At 32.6% G+C, this 13,269-nt stretch overlaps 1 protein-coding gene across 6 annotated transcripts in view; it reads left to right on the forward strand.

The window, feature by feature from the left end:
* The window catches only part of LOC110384010 (tachykinin-like peptides receptor 99D), a 125,278-nt gene that overhangs the window by 28,831 nt on the left and 83,178 nt on the right, over nt 1–13,269 (forward strand). For 5 of the 6 annotated variants that reach the window (XM_021345023.3, XM_049838831.2, XM_049838829.2 and 2 more), the window contains exon 2: nt 2,437–2,485. The exons of the other annotated variant lie outside the window; for it this stretch is intronic. The gene's annotated coding sequence lies outside the window, so the exon portion shown is untranslated. The remainder of the gene's footprint in view (nt 1–2,436; nt 2,486–13,269) is intronic. 6 annotated transcript variants of the gene reach the window in all.

Here is a 13,269-nt window from a genome sequence, read left to right on the forward strand (position 1 = left end):
ATTTTAAGCGACTTCCCAAAAAGAACGAGGATATAAATTAGAATGTGTGTATATTTTTACGGAAATATGAATAAAATAAACTTACTAACTGTTATTTATCAGAAGTTCCCACGGAACGTTTGTGAAACCGCGGACAATGGGCAAGTTTAGTTGTCATTTTGTGAGGACCAATTTATTCGCTAATATATAAATCTACAGTTCTATATGCTCTAGTGTACTGGTTAAACATCCGGCACCGCTCATTACATACATACATAAACAAAAAAACCTTTAGTAACATACAAAAATAGCAAGAAATATCTTCTCAGAATCATACCTAACACAAACATTGACCTACCACACATTTTTAGTACAAACCACTTAATTTTGCAGATCAAAAGCAGCAATTTGGCTGAGTACCTACGAACTGTGTGTACTTCTTTGAATTCTAACCACATCGCTTTAGGCCAGGCCCGGTTTCTGTTTATTTTCCAACAAAACGACATAAAATCTAACAGTTTTAGTAACAGAGTATAAAAATTCGCGGAGGCGATGTAAAAAACAAGCAGTATGACGTAATTTTAACACCAGAATGTTGTGGTAAAATAGTTGAAAATTACGTTTTGTGGTTGAAAGGAAAATGAAGTTTACTGGTCACGCTTTTCGAGTTTGTTAAATATAACCCACTTAGTATATTACCTATTTTATTTAATAAACTTAAAAAGTTCCACAAGCATCTATATCAATGAAATCCTATGTATTAGGGCCATAATTGAACTTACCAAAAGCCACTTAAAAATAAAGGTATACACGATAAAATAATTCGATTTTATTCGATATTCGGGCGATAAAACGATTTCTATTACAAACTCACAACACGAACCGTATTTGATTTTAGTTAGAGATAACTTTCTGATACCATTGTTGGATACTTTATTTCAAATGAAAACTAAGTAAAAATTTGACGTTGACCACCACAACCCTACTATTTATTTTTAAAGCGAGCTAAACTTCTTGGTGGAAGAGATTTCTTAAGAAATAAGTAATGGTTTCGTTCTTGATTGTTCAATTTCTTTCTTGTCACATCAACTGTATACATAAACTATTCAATAAGTATAAAAGTGCTTCACGGAACGGAATTTGTAACAAAATATTGTTGTATAACCGCTCCTTCATTTACGGCCAGTTTCTTCATCAAAAGTCAAAGTAATGTCTAAAGTAAAAGTAACGGTCAAATTCGTTTTTTCAAGGCTAAAGTGACAGCAAAACTAATAGAAAAAATGAATTTGACCGTCACTTTTGCTTTAGACATTACTTTGACTTTTACTTTGGCTTTTACTTTTGATGAAGAAACTGGCTGTTAGTGTGAAAGTAGCGAATGTATTTTGTTAACTAACTACAACAATCGTACGGGTCGATCAATCAAGGTTAAGCTATGCTTACTGCGTCCAGTTAAATCCGAAAATCCTGATAAACTATGTTACGAAGGCGTTTTGTGATACTCAGTTAATGGGCTGTGAAAATTACATAAGCAGTTACTCACTTACTTAATCGTACAAGTTGTGGTAGCAATAGATCAAAAACTGGTAAATAACCGTGTTGGAAGAACCAGCTTCTGCCAGCGGCTTCACCCACGCCCTATGGAAACTATTACTTACTAAATTATTTTTTACATGGGCTTTGTACCTGACGCTGAAACAATATTTCAAATTGAACCAATATTTTCTAAAGTTAGCACCATCAAGCAAGCAAATTTTTTGGCTATGCTATAGCTAAGCCAATAGGTATAAGTTGGTATAAGTATAAATTACCACTATTACCAGAGTAGCAGCAAAACCACAGACAGCCTTCTGACAAAATAAATTGATCTGCAAAATTGAAACTGAATAAAAGCTTCAATAAAAGAAAACAAAACAGCATCCGCAAAAAGGTCGCATTCAAAATCCGAAACCGTAGTTCCCTTTCAATATTTGTACTGGTTTGTGACGTAATAAAGTCCGTTCGTTATTTGCGACTGGTCACACTATAGGAATTCCTGTAACTGTTCACACTCAATGATATGGGGCGACACTTAATTGGATTTTTGTCCGCTAATTGATTAATTGATTGATGGTTCTGGCGTCAGATATAGCCTTTTTTTGCTGTAAGTGCTTATGGGAATTGTATTGGTCTAGTTTTTGGGTTTATTGGTCTAGAAATTTGCTGTCATAATATGACCTAGGTAGGTGATAGTGAGGTATATTATACCTATGTGCAATGCTTTATTTTAGAGAAGCTTGACAAACGACTAACAATCATAAGTCAAGAAAAAGTCATTTTGTAGATTCTGATCTTTGACTAGACAGGAGTCTGTACGAGAACTGGAATGCCGAAATAAACTCTACTTACGTTAAGAATTGTTATCAAATTTTACCTTGCTTCACTTTTATAACTAACATAAACAAATATTCTTTACAGATTGGCGCTAAAGCGAACACCATCGCTGTTGAAAGGAAACTATAAAAGGGTGAGTGATTTATAATAATCTTCGTATAATTTATATTTCTTTGAGACAAAGAAAAATGTTAAACGTGCAGATATTTTAATGTTAGTGGGTGTAGTGTTGATCTGTTGAGTGTCGGGAATTTAAAAAGCCATATGTTCAAATTGTTACCGCATGCCGAAAATTTATTTGAGTTTGGTAGTGACCGTCTGAGCGGATTACTCACTGTTGTATTTATTTGTTTAATGATGTAATAATCATTTCATTGTGCACAAAATATAAAACAGTATTTTATCTTAGCCTAAGATTTTATAGTGACCTGACAATAGATTGGAAATCTCGTTTTTCAAGCTATTTAACGACACAAAAGTCTAAGAAAATCGAGACAAGAAAAAAATCAGTACCTACTTCAAATTCTTGTAAACACTTAAGCCACTACAAAAACGAAAGAAAATGCACTTAATTTGTTTACCTACCTATCATAGAGTAGAATTTAATTTACCTGTATACTAAAGCGCACTTGAAATGCCTACAAGTAGCACGCGTAATGGAGACATTAGGTGCCGCATTGAATTGCAAACTATGCTAATACTGCTCTTAACCTAACTACGTAACTAGGTATAATACAGTTCGGTTCGATTAGATTGGCAGTCGAATGTCGAGTCTGTGTACTATGTAAGTAGTTGCCTAATAATGGACACAAAACAATTGGGTAATAAGAAAGTAATGAAGTTGATTTATTGCTGATAGAATATATTATATAGTCAATCGATGCTGATACTATCGATTGACTAGTAAGGTACTTATGTCTATTAGATTTTAATTATTCTAGCATAAATACCTATATAATTTATTATTGTTTCGTAATGAGAAATTGGAAAATGAATACTTAAGCAATTAAGCACGTGCAATAATGTAAATGCAATAGATCTGAGCAATCACTTTTCAGATTTTTGACGATACAAAGTCGTTCTTCTTTTTAGAAAAATAATATTTTTGAACTTCTTCAGAAGGAGGTTCTCAGTTTCTCTTCATATGTGTGTGTGTGTGTGTATGTTCTTGCGAAATTATCTCACGTCAGAATTTAGAGAAGATTTAAGCTGCCTCTATTATTGAAGTCTGTTTCATTTTTTTTAAAGAGATTTTTAATATAACAGTGCAGTGAAATGGTTTTATAATAATTTACTGAGCTAAAAATCAAATCAACCAAGCCGATATTACTCGCCGTCGAATACCGACCTGATTGATACCACAAAAATCATGTCGGTCATAATTTCCCAGAGGTTTTGAAATTTTATGAAAACCGATATTGATTCTAGCAGAAGATAATATGGAGTGTCAAAGTCGTTTCGCATAAAATAGTAGGAATGGTACAATTTTATTAAATTCGTTGTGTGACCGCAAGATTGTACGGAAAAGATTTCTTACTGTTTTCAGAGTATAAACTGAAATATATTGATATTACCTATATGAAATACATTATTTAATCTTTATTTGGATAAAAACTACAAAATGATAATTATAATGATCGGATACAAAAAAGTTTAAAAATCTTCTACAAAAAAGATAAACCTATTAGGTATACGTTATTATAATATTTTCATTAAACTGAAATCTAAAACCAGTATTTTTAGTACTAAAATTAGGCTATCAAACATTTTTTACAACGTCGAGGTTTATTTTCTTTAAGCCTTTTAATAAATATTGTGTGCCTACGTAAATCAATATTTTTTATGATCTGCTCGTAAATATATACAAGGTCATATATTATTATACCACATTTTACGCAGTATCTCAGGCAGATACTGATTCGGCTATAATACATTGAAAATATATTGATAAAATTTCTTATAAGAGTTTTAATTCATGTTAAGCGAGTGATTCCACATAACAGCACTCGGTTCAATAAACTAAAATTATGCTGCATATTTTAAACATTTAATAGCAAATTCATCGGGTCTCAGAAATTACTTGAAATAAGGCTGATAGTTTAGAATCTTCAACATTGTACACCTGTGGATATGTCATATTCTGAACGTGGTATGACAATCCTGTTGCTTCTCATACCGTGGTAATTGCGGTAGATACATTGATTTCTGTAGCTCAAATAAGCAGAGTTTTCATGTTAAACACGTGTAAAAATCTTTTCAAGTCAAATTGTAAGGCAAACTGAAAATAGCTGCAAAATTACGAATATGTAGGTCAATAGAAACTTTTTAATTTAAATTACAAAAAAGCAAATTAACAATTTAATTTGGCAACACTGTATTTGGCACATTCGCATTTTGGCACCCGAATATTAAATGTACAACATAGTTGTGTGCCGACTTTTATTATATCTGATACAAGTTATGACTTCCTTAGTTTAACCGTAGTTAGTCATAACCAAATAAGAGTTGTAAGTATTCTTTTGTTTAAGTTTTTTACTGAATGTTCAAAATGTTACGGAGTTTTTGGTACACTTTTGTAAAACTATTTTTTTTTGTGGGGATTTATATAACTTTCTTGAAATAATCATGTATAACTTAACCTAGTCATTAACCATCAAATATGTTTTATAATCATTATTATAATGGTAAATATATATTTTGATTCCGTAAGATCTAGACAGACTAAGTTCCTACAAACTTATCTAAATACTTACCTAGAAAGAATAAGAAAGACTAAGAAACTTGTGATGATAGGTTACGAACACGTCTCATAAAATCAAGTCGTGTACTAGAACTTTGATTTATAGATTTGTTTTTCCATGTTAGGATTCCTATGGACATTCTGTCTCACGAAAGCGAGTGCACTTGTGTGTGTGTATACATGTATACAAAGGCCATACAGACATACGCAGTCGCTTTCGGGAGACAAAATTCTTACCTCAACTGAGATAAATATTTTTATGTATTTTTATTTTATTAAATAACATTTGAAATGATTTATTAAGATATAAAATTATTTAAAATATATCGAACCTTACAAAACCCTTACGCAAAAATAGTTTAAAGTCGCAAATCTAAATTTTCATCGCCCTGAATTGTTTATGATCTAACAGAAGTTCAGAAACGGAGCAAATATTTAGACACGGCTTCCCTTTTGATTTTTGTTTACAATAATCAAAATTTTAAACCTTTGTTATTCAAACCGAAACTCGTAAGCCTTTATTTAACGACTAATCAAAACATTTACAGAATTTTCGCGAAATTATCATTTCAATGGTGTTTGAAGTTTTCAACAATGTTGAAAGATCTCTCGCGGTGTAGTTGGGCGTACCACAAAATTTTCTCATCCCTCAAACGTCTATTTGTTGCAAACTCGCTTTGTTATATTTTCGAACCGATTCGTATATCTCTATGACATGGGTTCTGAAAAATTGGAAAAAGTTCACCTCACCGTCAGTCGCCATCACTGTTTTACGTACACCTTTTGAAAAACATTCACTGTCATTTACAAGCTTCGTTTGGGACAATTTAAATTTAAAAATGATTAGATGGTTCTATTGAATAGACGATATGAATGAATAGATCAATTTAAATAAATACAAACCAGTCTCAAACAATGAAACTAACATACCATCAAACGACTCGTTAAGTCCTTAAACGCCAATAAAAAATAACGTATCTAACATCGATTAAATTCCGCCCTGGCAACATGAGCCGACATCGTTAAGAAGAAAAATAACACCATTAACAACCCTGGTAATTGATCCTTCCACATAAAACAGCGATAAATCCCAATCTGTCTAGAAGAAGAATCGTTTACAATTGAACAATATATACTAAATAAACAGCATTCTAAATGCACCGCTTTAACCACCCGCATACTGCAAACTTTTAGTCGCCCAATAGTTACGGGCTCATAAAATAGTATGAAGGTGAATGGCTCATTACAAAAATCAAGTATTCGGCCTGTATCAGAACGACTGAAAACTTTGATTGGAATGTCATCATCATCCTCCTGCCCCTATCCCAATTTCGGTAATAGTGGCGGCGCAGCATGTTTTCTCCTTCCATATTTGATCCTTTGATTGGAATGAAGATACCTACTCTTTAAAAAATATTTTTTGCCAACCATCGAGGCAACTGTCGGCAAACTGTTAACTCTGTAATGTGCAGGTACTCTTAAAGTGCTTAATGCGAAATGTAGGAATCCTTCGCATTCCACTTGTAACAAAGTTTATTTGGCTTATACCTGGTGTTTATGTAATACCAATTCCCCTCGGGGATAGTTACACAGGGCTCAAATAAAGGGTTGTGTACCATTCAAGTTACAATGTTAATATGCCATTGGTTTACAGGTAACTAAATGTAGGACTTCTCGTGTTAAACATTTTGGTAAATAATACGTACCTACCTATGAGTGGAGAGTGAAAGTTTATGTAAGTATGATTGTAACTGCTACCTACAGTTTTCTGGTATAAAGGGACACATAAATTTATGTTGTAAAGTAGACGGCAGATATTTTTTAAGTTCTTTTTTCAGTCTTACCGAAATACATAGTTACAATGAGAGAGAGTACATGAATCTGTATGTTTGAGAAAGAAAATTTGTTGTGAAAGTTTGGAAGTTTATACATGGATAAAATACTGAACGTATGATAAAATTTCACAATAATAATATTATAGCAGTAGAATAATACATAGGCTTTGTTCAGACGGGACGTGAGTGGAACCGCGGGCTAATGTTAGTTTGTATAATGTTATTCAACATAAATAAAAATGTTTACTGAATATAGAGTTTCTATTGTTTATCTTGTAAGTACTTTTTGAATCTCTTTCGGGAAAATATTTTCGGCACACGAGTTTCAAAAAACTCGTTGTAATCGCTTTTTGATAACTTTTTTCTTAAGTGTGTTGTTGTTTTCTGTTTGATAAAACTTCTCTTTTGGTCTTAAGCTTGTCCCAGTTCTTTTTATATCGAACAATAGCATTGTCGAAGTCAATTTGGATGAGTTATTTCCTTTATTGATAGGAAAAAGGAGTTTCTCTGTCCATTAATTTGTATTAAAAAACTTTCGTATTGTACTAAAAAAGTTGTTTATAACAGATTTTTCTTCAAAAACAAGAAAAAATAAAAATGATTATGATGATGATGATAATGAACTTCACAAAAATACTGCGTAGATTTTTTGTGCTAGTTTCGGCCCGCATGCTGTAAGAACTACTTCGCACATCTGGATAAAAATAAGTCTATGGGCTTCATCTGCTACCGTCAGACGTTTACAAATTGAACTAGGGGTTCCTAAGATTTACGCCAAGACCTTAACAAACAAACGTTTCAGCTTTATAAATTAGTGTACATACCTATAGAATAATAGTATCATATCAAACTAAGATGAACTAAACAACAGTTAAATAACACGGTAAGCTGCTAATTGTTTTCTTAAGTTATGCGTGACGTTACAAGACGTCGAATCTTAATAAAGCTTGCTTCGAATACACACATTAAGTTGTCATTTGTTCAGTCAAGCGTGAGAGGAAGCGATTTGGACACAAATTAATTAAGACATTACTGCGAAGCACTTAATATTTTCGTTGTCAGTTGCCGGAACCAATTTAGATGATATTTTTGTGATGAATTACAAAGATGTACGACAGTTTTCAGTCGTGGAAAGGTTACCTTAGAACAGGTGATTGCATTCCAAGTGAACTACTTCAAAAGTAGTCAACCTATGTTCTGTCTATAGCTCTAGACTATTTGCAAAGTTTATCTTAATCGATTTGGCGTGAAATCGAGACAGATAGAGAAAGTTACATTCACCTTTAAAGTATTATTACGTAGTAAAGATTTAATTGTCAAAATCAAGAGTATCGTACTTACACTGTTCTTAGTCAAGCACATAACAGCCTTATTTAACGTCTTAATTCAACGCCTACACAAAGCTCAAATCGCTAGATCTTATCGCTTGCAACCATCTTAATTATAACACGTGACGTCAATCCCCATTGTTAAGGATTTTGACTTAAAACTGCGACGCCTTATCTCTCGCCTTATTAAACCAAAATATGAGTCGTAAAAACTTATGATTAAAACACGAAACACTTAAAAACGTGAATTCGTTAGTTTATATTCAGCTTGGAGTTTTATTACTTTAGATTTTTAACCGACTTACAAAAGGAGGTATTCAGCTTGATCTGTGTGGTATGTCTGTGTACGTTTATCTCTCATTTGGCTGAGCCGAAGTTTAAGTTTTCAGCATAGTATTTGTCACACTGAGGAAAAGGTTTTAGAGGAGAAAGTTTTTTTTTATACCAGCTTGCTATGACAAGCAATTGAGATCCTCGATGATTACGTATGCCTTCTGATGAAATTCAGTCCATACAGGGGAAACAATACTTACTAAAATTCTCCAAACTAAAGCATAAACGTTGAATCGAATAATAACAGTTCATTAAATTATCTTTACAAAACTCCGTGCCTTAACAGCAGACCTAGTTGATAATAAAGCCTAATTAGCCCTTTATCATATTAATTTGAATATTAATAAGCACCTAATTACAATAAAATTCCTCAGAGCTTTACCTCAAGCAACATTAAAATTATGATAAAACAAAATATAACATTAACTTAATTAGAAAGATAATAATTTAGCTGAAGCGAAATATTTTTATGATAGCGGTTTTGCTAATGAGAAAATGAGATGGGTTAGCCAAGATTGTGATTTCTATTCCTTTGAGTATTAACTTAAATGAGATATTCCTATATAAGAGTGTCAGTATCAGTATTTTTATCAGGCACAGGCCTCTTGTTACACAGAGAAGAAAGACGCTTGTTCAAGGCGGATTGGCAAGTTCAGACTTTAAGTCAAGGTTTCCTCAATATGATTTGGTTCACCCTTACTCCAGTCGTTGCTATCCTAGATATACTTCTACTTAGAGAGAATTCATCTATACCATTTGAGGATTATTTTCTTCTTAAATTATTTTGATTTTTCACCGACTTCAACCAAAGAAAGTTTGCAGTTGTAACAGTATATACGTAGGTACGTTTGTGTGGAGTTATCTCATATTTAGCTAAACCGATTTTGAGCCGGTTTTCAGCATAGTATTTCTGTGTTTGATACGTTATTGAAATTATTATTTCTTTGTAAAAGTTTATTTCATAGTTCTCTCAAGAAATCGATAGACGGTGATAAAACGACACACAGCAAATGCTTCAATCCATCATAATCATGGATATTAAGTAATACGGGACATATGTACAACATAACATATTAATTAATGGTTTCGTGAATCCGAAATACGCGTGGAGTAATAAAATCGACTGTTCAGATCAGAGGAAGCGATTTTATGTTCAGTCATAACCTGTGATCGAATTTCTCGGTTTTCTGGCCTTCATTTTATTAAGGTTATAATCTATGATAACAGATGCCTTGAAGTGTAAATTGGGGCAAGGAAATTCTGCGCTTTTTACCTAATTATCTCGATAGGTTAGCAATTTAATTAAGTCCACAGGTCCTATTAACCACACTTTGAAAATCATTAATTCATCAACAAAATCTTGAAAAACTTCTTGTAATCAATACACATTCTGAAAATGATTTTAGTAACAGCGTTTTCACAACAGCTGATTTTTCCAGCGGAAAATCCGACAGCAAAACAATTTGACAATTATCCGTCCAATGACGCTACGCTAACGCCTGTCTAAATCTGATATCAACAATTTTTATTCAACACAAATGAGTATTCACAGAAAAACCCACCACTCAATGCTCATAAAAACATACATCGCGTGTCATAAACCATTTCATTGAATCGCTATCATTTAGAAAGCATAATATTTTTTCATCCGAACCCAATCATCAAACGATATGAGAAATCAATAAGAGATTCAATTAAATAAGATATATCACTGTTGTTAGTTGGAATCAATTAGGAGAAATGAATCACTCTACCGATGATAGTGCAACATTTCGTACATAAACATACATATAAAGTATCAATCTCCAATACAGATTGCTATTTGGCTTCCCAAATATTAATAGGCAGTGTAAAAGCCTCAGGTGCAAACCAATTTTGCACAACATTGTTGTACTTAATAGCTTTTTTCGTGAAGTTTAAAAAACTTTACGTCGCTACAAAATCGGTTAAAGTTTGTAATTTAAAAAAGCGGCCAAGTTCGACGGGAACACGCGGACGGGGAAGGGTTCCTGTTTTCGTTTTATCACCGATATTTATAGAAAATACTAAATATAATAAACAACTTTGAATTAAATTTTATCTTTAACTGTAATAATATATAGATACAGTTATACGACGAACGGATAAAACAAGTGAACGAGTAGAAATGGAGTCATATACTAATAGTGCCATATCGCAACTCGTTAAAAGACACACTGCTGAGGTACTTTAATAAACCCTTTATTTAACGACACAATATCTCTAAAAAAGACAGGAAAAACTGCGATACCAAAGAATCTGCGTTTTCTTTGCGCCGTAAGCCTTCGTTATTCCTTTCGATCACGTCAACATCTGTTGCTACGAGAATAAACTGTATTTTATACGGGAAAGTTTGTTTAACGCGGATATCGCGAATAACAAGAAGTTTGCCGGAAAATAGAACATGATCGCTACAAGTTGTCGGGAATCCAATTCAAGGGTCTGTAATGGGAGGATTTGAAGCAACTATGACTATGTTGTAGGAGTTTCTTAACTCTGTTAGAGTTTGCCAAACGAGTGTTTGAAAGGTTCGGGCTCTCGTTTGATGTTCAGCAGTTTGGGTTCAAACCGCGCCAATGTATCCTGAAGATAAAATTCGCGTGCTGAAAATGTGACATGTACTTAAAGAAATTGGTATTAAAGTGCAAACGTTGTGACAATATTAGACTAATCATATCTATAAATAGCAGTGAATAAAAATTCAATTTTATAACTTAGCCTTATTTTCCACAATTATACCTCTATAAAAACCTCTGTGAATATACATAGATGCTGTTTGGTTACTTCATACCTTTTTGTAAAACATTATTTTTCGCAAGCTTATAATAGGCATTCCAATCACTACATCGTACTTACGGAGTTAATTGAAAAAATAAAACTATTAACATTTGATAAATATCACTTTAAAAAGCATTTTCATGTACACGCTTTAGAAATAGCGAAATGCACTGCAATCCGCTTCCGATTCTTATATTAAACGAGCTTGTTCGTAGCGTCAGAGCCTCGTGGCAGAATGCCTGCTATGTTCAATGAGAACCTTTTACTTATTTCTCGGATAGATTGCACCAATAGAAATACTTTAACTACAACAGAAACGATAGGCTGCGGGATTGTTCGAAAGAGTTACCACGGCCCCTGGTACATAAAAGGCCTAAGAAGGAACACAATGAGTTTAAGTCAGTAAGAGTCTGTCACTCCCTCACGCTGCTAACCCACAGCGGGAGGAGTCATTTGATGATTTCCTATCAAACAAAAAATGGTTAATACATAAAGTAATTTTCGGAACAATTATAGATAATAATATATAATACCATTTTCGAAGTAAACCGTGTAGCAGAGTATTAAGATAATAACTACATAAATACACTTACGTGGTTATTAAAATATTCTATACAAATCAATTTATTTTGTAGTAATTATTACGTTAAGCCTATTAAGATATTAAGTGTATTTAAACCTATTAAGATAATAACTACATAGGTGTATTTATGTAGTTATGATCTTAATAGGTTTAACATATATAGTTATTAGGAAATTAAAAATTGATATGCATAGAATATTTTTGTTTAGTATGACTGATATTTTTGTATTGTTTAATGTTTTAATTAAAAAAAAAAGTATTAAAAACTTATTCAAGTCTATTCAGTGCTGCGTTACTGATCAGTTTTTTTCAATCAAGTCTGAAAATAGTATTCCTAGAATAAATAGAACCGTACAAATACCAATAATAAACTACTAAATACTATCACCAGTGTACGTCAAGATGTTCCGAATTGTGAGCAACTGAGTTAACACTTTGAGATAAGCAGTCGACGTAAGTTCTTCGGAATATGCTGCATCCACAAGTTCTCCAAAATTTCGTGTCTTCAAATGTCTCACTTAGGAACAGTTTAAAGAAAGAATTTAGTTTCTTTTTTTTATTATTTGAAAGAAAGAAATAAAATACATTCATTCACGCCGTTATGACACGTAACGTAAACAACACAAAAATTAGAGTACAGACTATAAATAAAACAACTACAACAAGAATAAATTTTGGTGTCCATCCACCCATTAAGTATCTACTTGAAATTAATAAATGGTGAAATAACATTGATTGTTTAAAAACTTCTCCGTTACACCTTGATGGAGTCTAGACCTTCTAATAACTATATGAATGAAAAATCCCTTGCAAGGACCATAATTCTTGTAAATATAAGTAAATAAGAAAACAGAGTTCAGACAAGGAGCACTTAAGATTCTTCATAGTCTCAATAAAGCATGCAAGGAAAATAAAAAGGAGCATTTGGAACATATAAAATATGTATTGTAGTTTTAAAATATTGTATGCCGTAGGTAAGTAATAAAATATCCAAGAATCCTTTTTCATATTTATACGATTTTCTCGCATTGTAAGACGTTATATTAGGTGCCTCTGTCCACAAAAAAATATTCTTCATTCTCAGACTGTAACGTTTTCCAGACTACAATGCCATTTAAAATCGATTTCTGCACTGAAAAAACAACAGTCAGTCAAACCGAAGTTCCCAAAGTAATATTTTTATACCCAAACGCTTTAAGTTCTACTTAAAATTATTTTTATCATAGAAAACGAACCAAGATGGCCGCGACTGAATGACATTTGATCAATCCTTGAAATTGAATGCCTCTTCGACACTCGACC

This window comes from Helicoverpa armigera, chromosome 12 (assembly GCF_030705265.1).
Source record: "Helicoverpa armigera isolate CAAS_96S chromosome 12, ASM3070526v1, whole genome shotgun sequence".
Taxonomy (NCBI): Eukaryota; Metazoa; Arthropoda; class Insecta; order Lepidoptera; family Noctuidae; genus Helicoverpa; species Helicoverpa armigera.